The sequence below is a fragment of the Vicia villosa genome, linkage group LG5, assembly GCF_029867415.1.
Source record: "Vicia villosa cultivar HV-30 ecotype Madison, WI linkage group LG5, Vvil1.0, whole genome shotgun sequence".
Lineage (NCBI taxonomy): Eukaryota > Viridiplantae > Streptophyta > Magnoliopsida > Fabales > Fabaceae > Vicia > Vicia villosa.
The window spans coordinates 103,511,492-103,528,080 of record NC_081184.1 but is presented as its reverse complement, the minus strand read 5'-3'; the positions used below and the strand labels follow the sequence as shown (position 1 = coordinate 103,528,080).

Genomic DNA, 16,589 nt, shown 5'->3' with positions numbered 1-16,589 from the left:
TTAAAAGAATACTTTTAACTTCATTAAGCATTTTAATATGAGGGTCAGTAATAAATTCAAAAGTGATTGTCTTACCATTAATCATGGTAGTGATGCCTTTAGTGTCCACATTAATTAAAGGCATAATACTATTTAAAAACGGAGTTCCCAGAATAACTCTATGAGTCATATTTTTTACTAAGATAAAATGGGTAGGTAAGCAAATATCTTGATTACAAACATATGTATTAGGTAATTTATAATTAACCGTTAATTTGTCACCACTAGCCTGGGCAAGGGTTTGAGTGGTTTTTGTATAATACTTAGTAGGAACAATTCCTTCCTGAAGACAATTAAGGTCAGCGCCACTATCAATAAGGGCAACTTCATTTTCTAAGATAAATGTTCTATTAACAACTAAAGTTATTTTAACAAACCATTTTTGAGAAATTACTCTATCAATAAGAGTAAGAAACCTATCATTAGTAGTAGGACTGCTAGTAGAAGATATTTCTTCAACTTTAAGGTTACCTGTTTCAAGTAAGGAAACCCTTTGAGATAATCTTTGATTATCATTCTTTATCTGAGTAATTTCAGATTTCAAAAGATTAATTTCTCTATGTAAATCAGAGAGGGAAACAGGAGTTTCACGGACATTGGATTGGTGAAATCTGGATAAAACCTCACTTAATTGGTAAGGGGCTTCAATAATGATAGGAGATTCTTTTTTAGAATATTCTTGAATCAAAACTTCGAGCATTTTTCTTTTAAGCTTATTGTCAGAGATAGATTCAATAGCTTTTATGGCTTCATCTTGTTCTGTAGTAAGAACATTAAGACCATTCATGTCAACAATAGACTTCCAGTAATCAATTTGATTACATTGACAGTTATTATTGTTAGAATCATCAGAGGAATAATCTGATGATGATTCATAAATCATGTTAATATCTTCATTAGAAGAATTAGTCTCTAATTCAGACTTAATTAAGCAAACTTTCTCAAGTTGAAAACGTAATTGCTCATCCTCAATTTCATTGAGAGCCCTTTTTGTCCAACATTGGTTTGCATAATGACCAGCTTTACCACATTTGTGGCAAGATACATCAAGCATCTTAGCTTTTCTTTTGCCTTTATGATTAAGAGGCTTATCTTTTGGTCTACTTTTATTAAAGTGACTCCTTCTCTTATTCTTTTTATAAGAATTTTTGTAACTATCCTTATTTTGATGAGATTTATTTCTGAATGTTTTTCCTTTCCTTTTCTTACTTTCTGAAGATTTTCCAAGATCAAAGGCAAATTGATCACAAAATTCACCCATTTGGTGTTTTTCAGAAAGTTTTTGTTTCTTAAGCTGATTTCTAAGCTTAATATCATTACATAAGGTTAATCCTTCATTAACACAAGTGCTAATAATTTGACCATAAGTAAGATCATGGTAATTAATATTTATCCCATCATTTTTACTTCTTAAAGAATTTCTCACCTTTTCAGAGAAGAAATGGGGTAATCCATCAATAAATTTGGCTTTCCAGTGAATGGAATTAGGAGTTTTTAATTGGTAAACCCTAGACAAAAAGGTATCTTTATACCATCTAAAATGTGTAAGAGAAGGACATCTTAGATTTTGAAGTAAAGTTTGAAGTTTCTCTCCAATAGGGACATTGTTTCCAACAAAATGTTGAAGGATAGAGAGACACAGTGTATAAACCGCATCTTCTTCACCTGTGGTGGCAATACTACTTGCTCCGGTTCCAGGATTTTCAGACTTAACTAATTTCTTATGGTTAAGAATATCTTTTTTCTGACTTTCAGTAATATAATTATCCCACCAGCCTCTTAATTGACCAACAAATCCAGTTGATATGAAAGAGGCAATTTCGCTGTCAGAATTTCCGTGCTGTTTACAAACAGTTGAATACATAATTATTCTATGTATTGTATCAACTATTTGCTTGTCATTTAAACCATCAATATTCCATTCATAAATGGCTTTTCCAGAATATGAATTCTGGTAGGGTTCAGGTTCCTCAAAAAGTACGTCTTGAGGAGAGGGACGTTTATAATAGTATTTTTCTAAGGGTTTAGAGCTATAAACAGGGTTTATCTCATTAGTATCTTGATTATTAATGTCTAAATCTGCAAACATATTTGCTAAATCATTGATGTCTTCTTCATTGGAAGAGTCTTGGTTAGTCATAACCGTTAAATGTAAATCTTTAAGCTTTTTCTCAAGAATGCGAACAAACTCATTACCATTTGTTTCCATTTTAAATCCTTTTATTGGAATAGGAGGTTGAATTATAGGGACATCTAATATTGTAGATGTAGAAGCTTGTTCTGGAGTATTAGGTTTATTAATAAGGTCAATAATAATTTTTTGACGTGCTATTTGTTTATTTAAAAGGTCTTTAATGGATAAAAGCTCTTTTTCTAGAGAAATAAATTGTTCTCCAAGACAAACAAGGTAGGCATTAGTATAATTGTTGGATCTAATTATGGAATTTAACTCTTTTAGAGTAATCTGATTTTGTTCAACCCTTTGTAATTGAAGGGTAAGATAAGGTGTAGCTTCAGTATGAGAACCCAAACTTATTGTTTGTTCTGGGGGAAAAGGAGATTCCATTTTTTCTCCTTGGATACTTTCCCAAGGTTTTTGAAGAACTAAAAGTTCGTCTTTTTTCATAAAAACCAATTCTTCTTTTTGTTTGGTTATATAGTAACTAATAAACCATTTGACAAAGGGAATGAAATCTTGGTTTATAGACATTTGAGTATAGTACTCTTCTTTAAAACTTGCTAACATAGGAGCCGAAAAAGTTTTAAAAAACCATTCTCTAAATTGGGTGTATCTAGTATGCTGAAACTCGTCATTGACAAGGTTTCTTAGATTACTACCTGGAGAATAATCTAACATTATAACGGGAAGTCCATATCTGAGGGAGTAGGTGATTCTACTCTAGGAGGATTTGGTTTTTGATATATACCATGAGGAATTTGGAGCTATGCAAAAAGGAGATAGAATCTCTTTTAGAGAAAAAATTAATAAGAAAATCCAAATCTCCTTGGAGTTGTACAGCTTTTTATGTTAACAATGCTGCTGAAAAAGAACGTGGGGTCCCTAGACTTGTAATTAAGAATGTCTTCCAGACATGGATCTAGGTATTCTAATCATTCTTTTAGAGTTAAAATTTATCTCTAGATCTCCATCACTTGATTGGATTATTTGATCAACATCCTTATTAAGGATAGGTTCCGGTTCAATGGCCTGAGGGAGGTTCCAGGTTTCTGGAAAATTAATATATATATATATATATATATATATATATATATATATATATATACACAGAAATGCTATTCTTACATCAAATCTTACACTTACACCGTATATACGGACGACACTGTTCATGTACGGATGACACTGTTCATGTACGGATGAATACTATTCATGTAAGGACAGATACTATTCATGTGCGGACGTTTATTTTTAATACCTGGACGTGCATTAACCAACTTCATTACTATATTAACCAAGTTTTTACACTGAATTAATCAAGTTTGATGACTGCTAAAAAATATTTTTAATACCTGGATGTTGAATTAACCAACTTTATTACCAAATTAACCAAGATTTTGCACTGCATTAACCAAGTTTGGTGACTGCTAAAAATTATTTTTAATACCTGAATGTTGCATTAACCAACTTCATTACTGCATTAACCAAATTTTTACACTGCATTAACTAAATTTAATGACTACTGTAAAATACTGTTAAGTGTAAATATTGGTAGAACAATTGGGTGTATGAATAACATTACTATATATATACTATTCTTACGAACTTCATTGTAAGTACATTCATGCATGATAGCAGAATGAAATTATTATTTTTCTGAAAGCAAGTGAAATATTCTAATGAATAAATCCAATTTCATTATACTAACTTTCTTCCTTTGGTTCATATGCATTCCAGAACTTACAAAAATTATCAATACATTGTACAACCATTGGTAAAATAGCCACTGGACAATCATTGTCATGAATGCATGGCACACGGGCTGCAATATCAAATAAGAAAAAACAATTGTTACTAAAATTGATATAATATTGTGTATAAGATAAATTTAAAAATTGCGAAAATAATATACTTTCACTGGCTACAACAAAAAATGGTGAGGAAAAGATGATGAAAGCATAAATAAACATGAGAATTTGAGACATTGTTTTTCCCTAGCATGTAAGAAAATATTGATTGCTTTAAAAGTATTAATTCCATGTTATTTTTTTCTTTAAATAAATTGTTTTTAGCACTTAGAAGTTACTAAAAGCCAATTATAAAATTTAAATTAATGATAAATATCTCAAATCAACGTGATATGTGTAACTATTTGTTCACACAAATGATCATTCAACCTTGGCAAAGATCTCACCACAAATAATTCTTCATGATCGTCAAAGTTCATTATTTTTTTGTTATATTTTATTTTTTAAAACTTTAATGTATTTTTTATCCTTTTATTTTAATCAAAATAAATTATTAGTCTCTCTATTTTTATATTTTGCTTTTTAATTTTATATGAAAATCTTTTGGCCGCCCCTACATTTTTAATGATGAAGTAATGTAATTAATGATGTGGAAGTGATGTCACCAGTTAGTTGAAAAAAATAGACAACATCAAAATTTTATTACTCAAAGTAAATAATCAGCATACATATCTTATTACATGTATTAAATAAATTACTAATATTATATTCTGAGTTTATTTAATAATATTATACTAGGAAGTAGAAAAGCATAATGAAGGGAAATATGGTCATTGAGCACCAAGAGTGTATAAGCTTTGGAGTAGAGATAAATCAATATTCTTGGTTGGATCTTCTTTCTTCACAATTCACATGGAGATAACAAGGGAGAATTGGACTAGGATGCTAGTTTCATTATCTTGCATATAAGCTTCATTTCCCACCGTCACCATAGATTGAATCAAGAACACGAGTAATGGCTGAAATTAGAAGTATGGATTGAAGGACTTGGAAGGGAGGAGAAAATGACAAGAATTTTCAAACAAACAAGCAAGAGGATTTCCATCTCAAACCTTCAAGGTGAGTTTTCCTAGGATTTAATATTTAGTTAGGTTTAGGAAGCATGATATACTAACATGCATTAGAGAAAATATTGGATTAAGGTTTGAGAATTTTTCAACAAATAATACATTTTAAGCTAAAATATTTACATTAACCAACAAATAACTAAGATCTAAATCATAGACACGTCACATTTTATATATATTTCTAAAATATCATATATTTCTTCGGTTAAGTTGATGGCTAAAGGAAAAAATATTTAAGTAACACGCCTTTATATTCCAACAACTATATTTAGCACATTTTAATTTTTTTTAACAAATTTTTTATTACCTATGATCTCGGTTGAGCTGACAAATAAAGAATAAAATATTTAGAGGATACGCCTCGAATCAGAACAACTACATTTCAGCATCTTTTAATTTTTTTTAAATTTTTTATTACCTATTATTACCTTGATATTTTATTTTATTTTTTTCGTTTGTTAATCACATCTCAACCTTCTATACTAAATTGATTCAAGAAATTTGTCATACCTCTCACTCCTAAAAAAGACCATATGGTTTGAAATCACTTTACACTACAAGAAATGTGTTCCCCAGCCACGTGAATTTGTGGCGTGATAAAAACGTGGCTAGAAATTGGTGGTTGCGACGTGGTATCCACGTCACTAAACCTTTTATAAATAAAAAATTGATGATAATGTTAAATGGAGAGAGTCAGGGATATTTTAAAAAAAAAAAAACATTAGCGACGTGGTCATAACGTCGCTGTGATTAAATAAATTTAAAAAACATTAAAAACGCTAACAACCTAATGAAGGGATTTCTGAAATTTTGAAATTTTTGGTTGTGTCATGATATGCACGTCGCTACACTTTATTGGGAACATTCACTGCCATATATCTGACTTGAATAAGTAAACGTAATAAATGCATTAGCCGTTGGAACTGTTGCGTTGTGGTTTCCACGTCGCAACTAGCGCATGTAACACGCGTGGCAAATATCTGCCCGTTGTAGCATTAGCGAAGTGATTTTCACTTTGCTGCGTTGCGTCATGAAAATCACGTCAGTATAAACCTATATACAACCAGCGCCCTGCATCAGTAACATCATTCCTCTTTCTTTCTTCCTTCCTTCCTTCCTCCCTCTTTCTTCCTTCTTCATTATTATCTCTCCTTCTCTTCCTCACTTCTTCTTCTTCTCTTCTTCTACCACCACCAACAAATTTTCATTCTTCTTCCTCACACAATATTAATGAAGATAAAATTTAATTGCTTTATTTTTATTTAGTTTTCGTTTACATAATAATCCCTAATATTTGATATTTGTTTTGTAGTTGAGGTTTACTTAGCTTGAAGATTTCAAGCATTGTTGGTGTATTTGAGAGTTTATTTGAAAGCTTGGTAGAGGTAAGTTTTTAATTTTAACAATATAATTTTTAATTAATTTATGTGTTTGTTTAAAATTTTGGTGTTGTTTGTTTGGTGTTGTTTGGTTGTTGTTGATATTATTGATTTATGTTGTTTAGATCTAAGATATATATTAAAATTAGTTTTCATTTGATTATAATAGAAAAATATATATTTTTTGTTATAACAAATTTTATAATATATATAGGTAAATTATTGATTTATGTTGTTTAGATTTAATATATATTATTATATTTAATTATAATAGGAAAATATTTTTTGTGGTTATAACAGATTTTATAATATATGTAATATTTATATGTATATATATTTTTTATATTCAAATCCATTTTATTATTTATAAAAAAACATAATATGTTTTATTTAGTAAAACAAAATATATTTTTAAATATATAACATTTATTAAAAACAGAAATATTAAGAAAATAAAATCTATAAACATAATGAAAAATGCTATTAGTTACGATAACAATTTCGTTGAAATTGTGCGAATAATATGGTTGTTGATTTGAATTTATATTTCTAGCCATAATTTAGTCTAACTTTTTAATATTGCTTCACCTTTATTCAAGCATAGTATTAATTTGTTGCGAAACTATTTTAATTTCTAGATTAATACAAAGTTTAGAAGATACTACTAATAAAAAATTATTATTTTATGAAGTACACATTAAACCAATTCAACATTTTTCTTTTACTTGATCGTATTAGTAGTATTATTATTTTATGAAGTAGAAACCAATTCAACATTTTTTATTAAAAATAGAATCTTTTAAAAACAGAATTTATATATATATATATATATATATATATATATATATATATATATATATATATATATATATATATATATACATATATATACATATATATATATATATATATATACATATATATATATATATAGATATATATATATATATATATATATATATTATCTATATATATATATATATATATATATATATATATATATATATATATATATATATATCTATATATTATATATATATATCTATATATATATATATATATATATATATATATATATATCTATATATATATTATCTATATATATATATATATAGATATATATATATATATATTATCTATATATATATATATATATAGATATATATATATATTATCTATATATATATATATATATAGATATATATATATATATATATATATATATATATATATATATATATGTGTCTGTGTGTTTTTTTTTTTAATTATATTAGAATAAAAGAGAAGTTAAAAAATAAAATACATATTATCTATTTTATGTTAGATTTTTATTATATGTTTTCTAATTAAAAAATAATAGTTATGTATTAAAAGTATTTTATTTAATATGTATTTTAAACAAACACATAATATTATTATATGTATTATTTGTAATATTTGTATTTAAAAAATATTTTATTATTTGTAGCATATAATGTATTAGTATATAATGTAGACTAATTAAATTTAGACTAGTTAAAAAAGTTATTAGTATATAATTTATTATTTGAGCATATATTAAATATTTACAAAATTTACTCATGAAATTGTATGATTGTACAAATGTGCAATATGGAATATTATTTGTACTATCGTAGTTGGATGTACGATAGATTGAAACCAGGAAGACATGCACTTAAACCCAATTTTATAGAAGGAGTTGATGGGTTTATCACGTGGGCATTTGTTCAGGAATGTTGTCTAAGCGAAGGGGGAGTTAGGTGTCCTTGTCTTAAATGTGAATGTAGACGTATAATTAGTGATCCAAAGGAAGTAATATATCATTTGCATAGAAGGGGTTTCATTAAAAATTATTGGGTTTGGAGAAAAAAATCAGGTGATTTGGTTGACGAGCGTACATGAAAAGCTTTGGTAAGTTATTCAATTTTCATTATATATTTTTTATATTTAATGGCAATTTTGTGATGTGATTTTCACGTGGCAACTGAAAAGTTGCGGCGTGATTTTCATGTGGCAACTGAGATTTTGTGGCATGAAAATCACGTGGCAACTAATTTTCATTTTATTATTTAATATATTTTAATTTAAGTTATATACTTAATATTTTTTATTTTATGTGTAGGAGGATTATCAAACATTGCTTGTACAATTTTTGGTCAATAATCCCCAATATTCTCCTAGAGAGTCAGAGCCGCTTCATTTAGATGTTGACTTTTACATTTGGAATGAAGTCGTTGGCGGAAAATGGCCTAATGGATGTTTTTTTGGTGGTGGAAATTTGGCTGATAGTTTGAGAAGTGGAGATAGAACTTTATTTCAAAGAGTTAGAGATGGGGAAGGAACTTCACGTCCAGCACAATTGTCACCGCAAATGATGGAAATAATAAGACAAATGACGCTAACTAAGGCATGACGCGAGTCAGCACAGCGTGAGGCGGCGCTAAAAGTCCAAATGGAGGAACAACAACGAAAAATAGAGGCAATGGGGAAGACGCAAGCACAAATGGAGGAGCAAATGCGGTTATTTATACAATTCCAATAAAGAAGTGGTAGTCAACCGTTTGGTGGAAACGTAGGAATTGGTGGAAATGAGCAAGAGAATGATGATGATATGAACCTTGACTATTTTTCCGATCCAGAAAACCCTTAGTATTAATTTTATTCTTATTTGAAATTTGAAATTGTGTAGGATAATTGACTTTTATTTATGTAATATTTTGTTTATTATTATATTATAAATTTAATATATTTTAGTATTTTATTTAATATTATATTTTAATGTTAATTGTGAATAATATTTTACTTATTATTATTATAATTAAATAAATACTTTTTATTAATCTTTATTAATTTCGAATAAAAAATATTAACAATAAAACCTTTTTTATAATAATAATAATGGTCAGATTTTTTTAAAAAAGTTTCATTTTTGTGACGTGTTTTACATGTCACTGATTTTTGACATGTGTAACACGTCGCAACCTTTGTCATGGTTAACACGTCACAAACTTTCTCTGTATTCTGTGCCTTTCTGCTTTTTTTGTTCTCTGTCTGTTCCACAGAAAAAGTTGTTAATATTTGTGCAGCACTTTGCGACGTGATTTCCATGTCACTATTTAGTGACGTAAAAATCACGACACAAATGAGTTGTCACGCACTCTCAAGCGACATATATATACACGTTGCAAATTTTGTGTTGTGACGTTGTCATACCCCAAAATTTGCTCTCATATACTTACGAACACCATTTTACTTCGAATAAATGAATTGGCACAATTGGTAAGAATTTGAGCGTGAAAGCTTCATTAGCGCGAGGTCCCGAGTTCAAATCACACTTCTAACATTTTCCCTTTTACTTTCTTTTTAATTTTAGTTCTAACTTTATTTCCATTTATTCAAAATTCACAAAAATTGCATTTTTTATCATTTTAATTTTAATTTTCGTACTAATTAAATAGGCATTTTTTAAAATAGTCAATTCTCACTTTTATGTATTTTTTAGTCAAAATGATTTATTAATTAATTAATTGATTCTTTTAATATTTTTGTTAACCTAATTTTTATGTATAAGTAGCACTAGGTTCTATACTATTAAAAAAAAACTAACAATTCTAACCCTTATTCTCACTCACTCTCTCTCTCTTCCCACAAACACAAAAATATTTTCTCCTACTTCTCCTTCTTTAGGGTTGCAATTCCGATTGCAGCACAGTAATAAATTTTACAGCCTTTTTTCTATTTTTTTCGATTTAATTTCTATTTTCATATTTTTTAAAAAATCTAAAAAAATTGTAGTTTCTTGTTTTTATTTTAATTGATTTATAATCAGGTTTTTATATTTTTTTGGATTTTATTTTAATCACTTTTCTATTTTCCCATTTGTTTTCTTAACCGTAACATTGCGTTGGTTTATGAACAGATTTTCTATGGATTGACCAAGTGGATGGTACCCCAATTGCTTTTTTGGCCAAAAACCTTTTGGTATTTGGCCAAATCAAGGTTATTCATATTTGGTAAAAAAAACCTTTTGGTATTTGGCCAAATCTAGGTTATTCGTAATTTTGTCCATAATTTAATTTTCTAAACCCCAATTTTTTTTCTTGTGTTATTATTATTATTATTATTATTATTATTATTATTATTATTATTATTATTATTATTATTATTATTAACATTATTACTATCCTTTTTGCAGGTACTTCCTTTGGCCATTAACCTTGTTTTGGCCAAACAACTTTGCTGGCCACTTTCTCATCATGCACCCTCATGGAGCAGCCACACAGAATCTAGAGCTGAGTTTCTTTTTTTCTCTCCTCTTATTTTTTTTTTTATTTTCTTTATTCCTTTCTAAAAACAACACTTTTATTAATTCTTTTTAAAAACTATTTTTTATATAACAACAACTTATTTTTAATAAAATTAAATTCTATTGTTAAGTTAAATTAGTTTTAGTTTTTTTTTGATAATTATGATTAATTTAATTTAGGTTTGTTTAGTTATTAAAAATAATCAGGGTTACCCTCTTTCCAAAATTTTTGTCTGCCTTATGTCATTTGCCTTGCCTTATTTATTCTATTAACTGTGGTTAACTTGCTCCCCATTTGGGGTTTAGCCTTTTTTATTTTTCATTTGTTTGCCTAAATTATTATTATTTTAATTTTTGATCTGCCACGTTATAATTGTTGAGATCTTTAATGCACTAACATTTTTCTTCTTTGTGGCTAATTTTCAGAAGTAACCAAAATCCTTCAGCCACGCGCCATCAGATCAAAAAGCTAAGTTCTAACTCCCTTTCTTTTGTTTAAATATCATTTATGTTTTATTTTTGCCTTTTTATTAAAATAGGGTTTGTTCCAAATCGCCAATGAACTTGTAATGCACTAATCCCTATTATTTTTTCTTTTAATTTTCAGAGTCGATCGACGGTTCGAGGAAGATCAAAGCGTCCAAGGATGTTTAAAACTAATTATTGATCCTTCTTATTTTTCCGCCTTTTAATTTCCCCCATCCCCGCAGGTGTTTATTGTAATAGCGTAGGAAATTTTATTTCTGCTTTTATTTTATTTTAATTGCGTGGTTAGTAATATAGGGAGTGCAACCATGAATTGAATTAGCATCACTAGTTACAAGATAAATATCTGAATTAACCACGTGATTGTTGCACCCACACACCTTTAGGGTAATCCCTCTGGTTGCCTTGTTGCCTTATTACTGTTGCCTTATTAATTTTGTTGCCTAAAAATAGTCAAGTCCCTCGATTCCGAGGATACCTAAAGCAAATGTTGCCTTCAAAGTTATTGAAACTCCCTCGAAGCCCTCGAAGCTGCCTCGGTAAAATGTGATGATTGTCCCTATTGCTAAGGTATCCTCGCATGATGCCTAAAAAGAATGACTATTATATCCTTCCCTTAGACTACCTGCCCTCTTTATGGCAAGGGACAGTCTTATGGCGAACGATACTCTCGATGACCCTTAAACATCCAATTGAAAGACTTCCTGCCCTCTAATGGTATGGATAGACCCTTTCGCCCGAAAGAATTAAAGAACAAAAAAGACAAACTTAGGGTAGGTAGTTCTCAATTGCTTGCTCACATTCAAACTTTCAAATTACTTTTCATACCTCTCTTTTCAAATACTTTCAAAAACAAGGCTACGCTTATTTACAAGCTAAAGTCCTTAAACGAATCTTTTCTTATTCACACACTACATTTCAAACATTTCAAACAATTCAAAAGTGAGCTAAGCAATTAAGAGCCCATGGATAACCATGGATGCAAAGGGTGCCTTAAACCTTCCCTTTGTGTAACTTACCCCCCGAACTCAAAATATTTCAAAGGTCTTTCCTGTTCTTTTTGCCTTTCCAATTGGATAAAATAAAAGTCGGTGGCGACTCTTGCTTACCGCGACATTTTCTAATAGTCAGTTCTCCGACCGTATTACAGAACTGGCGACTCTGCTGGGGATCTATTCGAATAAAAGAGGGGTTACCTTAAAGTTTAGGATCACTTTAATCGTTTGATTTGTTTGATTTATATTCTAAAGGCTGTTTTGGGTATTCTGTTGTGTGAAAGATCCTACACCCGGATCTAGTGTACCTTAGGTATGTGGCATTAGACCAGGGAGGTTGTACGACATGTATCATTATGGTTGAACTGGTGGCCACCGTTAGTGCGATGCTTTGGTTTGTCCTGATGGCCCTTGAATATGATCGAGGAGACATTTGGCTACCGCGTGGTGTCATAAGCACTAATTCGCCCTTAGAACCTTAGTTGAACTTGACTTTGGCTTATAGGAAGTAGCGAGATAGCTGGCTTTGGATTCCTGACTGAAGCCGATTGATACTCGATGCTACACTCATTGAGATTGGACTCTAGGGATGCTTTTGGCTGGCCGGTCGAGTGCCATGTTGAGACAATGCCCGCGAGAAAGATCAGGGATATGAGCACCATAGAACCCAGTTACTATTCTAGGACAGGTTGAACCAACTTAACTTCAGTGGGGAGGGTACTTACCTATGAACTTCACGCAAGCCTTTAAACCTAAGGACACTTGTGTGACTTGTCTGTGCTTGCTACTAACCCTTTGGTTTTCTTGCAGGTTTTTCTTGTGGGACTCACTCGTTCTTACTATCTTGCGCTTTGCCTGATGCATTGCATAACATCATGACATCATGACATCATAAGCATAACATGATTTAACTAACCCTTTCAAGGATCTTAGGAATTTAGGGCGCACAATTTCAGGCGCTCTTATCAAGGACTGAATTCCTATCAAGGGCCAAGAGGATTTATTTTCCTCTGGCCACATACCTTCCAATTCAGAGACTCAGTACCTATCAAGGGGCAAGAGGATTTATTTTCTTCTAACCGTGTACCTTCAAATTCAGAAGTATCCCGAATCAGAGGCTATGACCCACTGGATATGGTGAGCTTGATTCCCATAGAAGAACATCCAAGAATCGGAGTTCTTCAAACAAAGATGCGACCAAATCGTTTTCTAATGTTGCTAACTAAATTCCTTAAAGATCCTTGAAAAGATTGCATTTGCATTCATAAAACTAACTTTGCCTTTCAGGTCGACCAACTGGTCAGACAAATACCATCAACAAATCAATTTCTATCAGATGAACATTCCGGAAGCTCGAACCCCGGACATTCTGAAACATTCCAATTAGATGAACATTCTGGAAGCTTGACCCCCAGACTTCTGAAGCATTCCAATCAGATGTACATTCCAGAAGCTCAAACCCCGAACATTCTGAAAGTTCCAATCAGATATACATTCTCGAAGCTTGACCCCATAATTCTGAAACATTCCAATCAGATATACATTCCGGAAGCTTGAACCCTGAACATTCTAAAATATTCTTATCAGATACACATTCCGGAAGCTCGAACCCTGGATGCTCTGAATCTCTACACCAGTTCCACAACAACGACGCAAGCCAGACGCGCCTAAGCGTCAATTCACCAAAATTAACATGTCATTAGATCAGGCGTTGCAACGTCTGTTAAAGGCAGGAATGATTACTATGAGGGATCCTCCTCAACACATCAACACTTCCTCTGCTAAACACAATCCAAACATGCGATGTGCCTACCATTCCAATAGTCCCAGGCAAGATACCAATAGCTGCTGGGCATTAAAGAATAAGATCCAAGACATGATCGATGATGAGGAAATTAAACATTCCTGAGACCCCCAATGTGATCACTGCTCCCATGCCTAATCATGACGAGACTGACTAATGTCTAGAAGGATGGACTATTGGGTCATTAGCTTTTCTTTCATTTGCATTTTTCTTTCCTGTTTGTTTAAACATTCGGCTCATTATAGACATTATATGTTTTAATAATCATCATTAGTGCATTGCATATGTTTGTCTTGAATTAATCATTTCGCTATCACTCATATTTAAACTTTATTTTTACTTTGCATATGTTTTTGTGATACTCAACTCCTGCTAAAGTTGTATGCCTTTTGAAGGAGGATGACGAAAACGATACCGCAACCTCATATAGTATGCTTTCGAACAGACTATGCTGACGATGTACAGGCATTGTTTCAATTCCTAAATAGTGGAGATATAAGGATGATAATCCCTCGTCAACCCCTTTGAGCCTAAGGTGTAGGAGTTTTCTTTCACGTGCAAACTGAAACCCTTTATTCATAACCTGGGGCAGGGTAGTTACTCAACTAACTCAATTACACTAGTCGTGGTGTACACAAATAATGATGGGTTCCCGCAACCATTAAGTCAGGCAGTCAATATCCACCAAAAAGAAAAAGATGCTAAGTCAAAACCTATGAAGGAGGCTTATCAAAAATCAAAACATCCCGCTGACTGTAATCTCAAAATAGACAGTTCAGGCAAAAGTTAGGGATAACAAAGCCAAAAAAGAGGTCGCTAAAAATCCTCGACAAAAGATAACATTTCAAAAGAGGTCACTACAAATCCTCGACAAAAAGAAAGTATTACAACAAAGGATGACTGCCTGTCCAAATTAAACCTCTGATACTTTAACCATCATCAAACATCAATGTTACAACTTCAAGCTTTGCTAAAGGCTTAAACGCAAAATTAACTGAACATAGGATCGAAGAACGTCACGAAGATTGGGATGGGTACAAATAAACTTTGAGCCACTATCCTTTGTTTCTTAAACCGTGAACCAAGCCACGCTACAACCCTTGAAAGTCCTAACTAAAGCATGGTTAGTTCGAAAGCATACTGTCACAAAAAAGGTATCCTGACTCCTTAAGGTTTACCAAAAATGCTGAGTTGATATTTCATTTTTATAAACATCACGTTTTTACAAATACCACGCTTTTACATCTCCTATTTTAAATATTTTTCAAAAAATCAAGACAGGCATACGCACTGCATCTCATGAATTCATTATTAAACATATTTTGCTACATAATTTCGAATGTTAACATCAGGAAGAATTTACACATGGTATAACTAATGACTAACAGTTATCCCGACAGACAAGATCATTCCATAAGCAATGAATACAAGGGGCATGACGTGCTTTGTCCAAACAATCTGGGGCAATCAAGTCAAAATTCCGAGAATCCCTCAAAGAATACAAATCAATCAGGGGCATGCACCCAAGTGGGTCTGAAGCTACCTCTCGATCAGTCAGGGGCATCATCCTCAGTTTATGATTACTAGGGGCAGGTCTCCCATAGTACACATCTCATAAGGTCCTCACAAGGCGAATCTATTTAAATTTCCTACTAGTAGAGGCAAAGTTGTGCAAAATCTGTTTGACACCTAAACCAACATTCATTACAAATCCAAGAATGGCAGTTACTATAATACTGGGGGCAATGTTCAAAGCATCCATGCCTTCTCATAGTGTCGGTTTCACAGGATCATATCCCCACAGAGTAGTCCTCGAGAAGATATCTTCAAATGTTCTCGTCCCGACAAAGACTTAGTTCCTCAACATAATTTACATCTTCAACACTGTCGGTTCCCCGACACTTTCTCTTCCCCAAACAGGTTTATTCATCTCTCTTTATCCTCAGTCAGGATGCATCAAAGATCAATCATTCAAATCGCTTCCATCCCCAAGAAGAAATCATACATCCCCAACTGAGCATCTCCAAGACAAGATCAAACATCAAAATCACAATAATACAGAGATTTATTTTCTCAAAACACTCCAAACAGCATCAGTCATACATCATATATTCATACATTGCATACTGTCATGCCCTCGATTTTTTACCGTACCTCTCGTGTGAGAGATACACGAACTGACACTCTTCTCTTTTTGCTTTTGTGTTTTTGAAAATCAGAGAGTCGCCACCGACTTTTATTTTATCCAACTAAGGAAAGGTTTATAAAAGAAACAGAAAAATACCTTTAAGAAATTCTGGGTAAGGGGGTAGGTTATACAAAGGGAAGGTATTAGCACCCTTTGTATCCATGGTTATCCATGGGCTCTTTAATTTGCTTAGCTCACTTGTTTTGAATCACTTTTCTCTTGCCTTGACATGCTTGTATGTGGTTTCAAATACTTTTGCAAATTGACTTTGTAATGATCCTTGTGCGGATGTATACAAAGTGTTTTATCTTTCGAAAGATGTTTTGAAAAAAAAGAACGTT

General features: G+C 31.3%; 1 long non-coding RNA gene across 1 annotated transcript; it reads left to right on the top strand.

Annotated features, from left to right (window-relative positions):
* The first annotated feature begins 4,639 nt into the window (after nt 1-4,639).
* Nucleotides 4,640-9,154, top strand: LOC131606958 (uncharacterized). The gene is made up of 4 exons (XR_009285129.1): nt 4,640-5,082; nt 6,403-6,475; nt 8,107-8,380; nt 8,592-9,154. It is a non-coding gene; the product is annotated as an uncharacterized LOC131606958 (long non-coding RNA).
* Nucleotides 9,155-16,589: the final 7,435 nt, after the last annotated feature.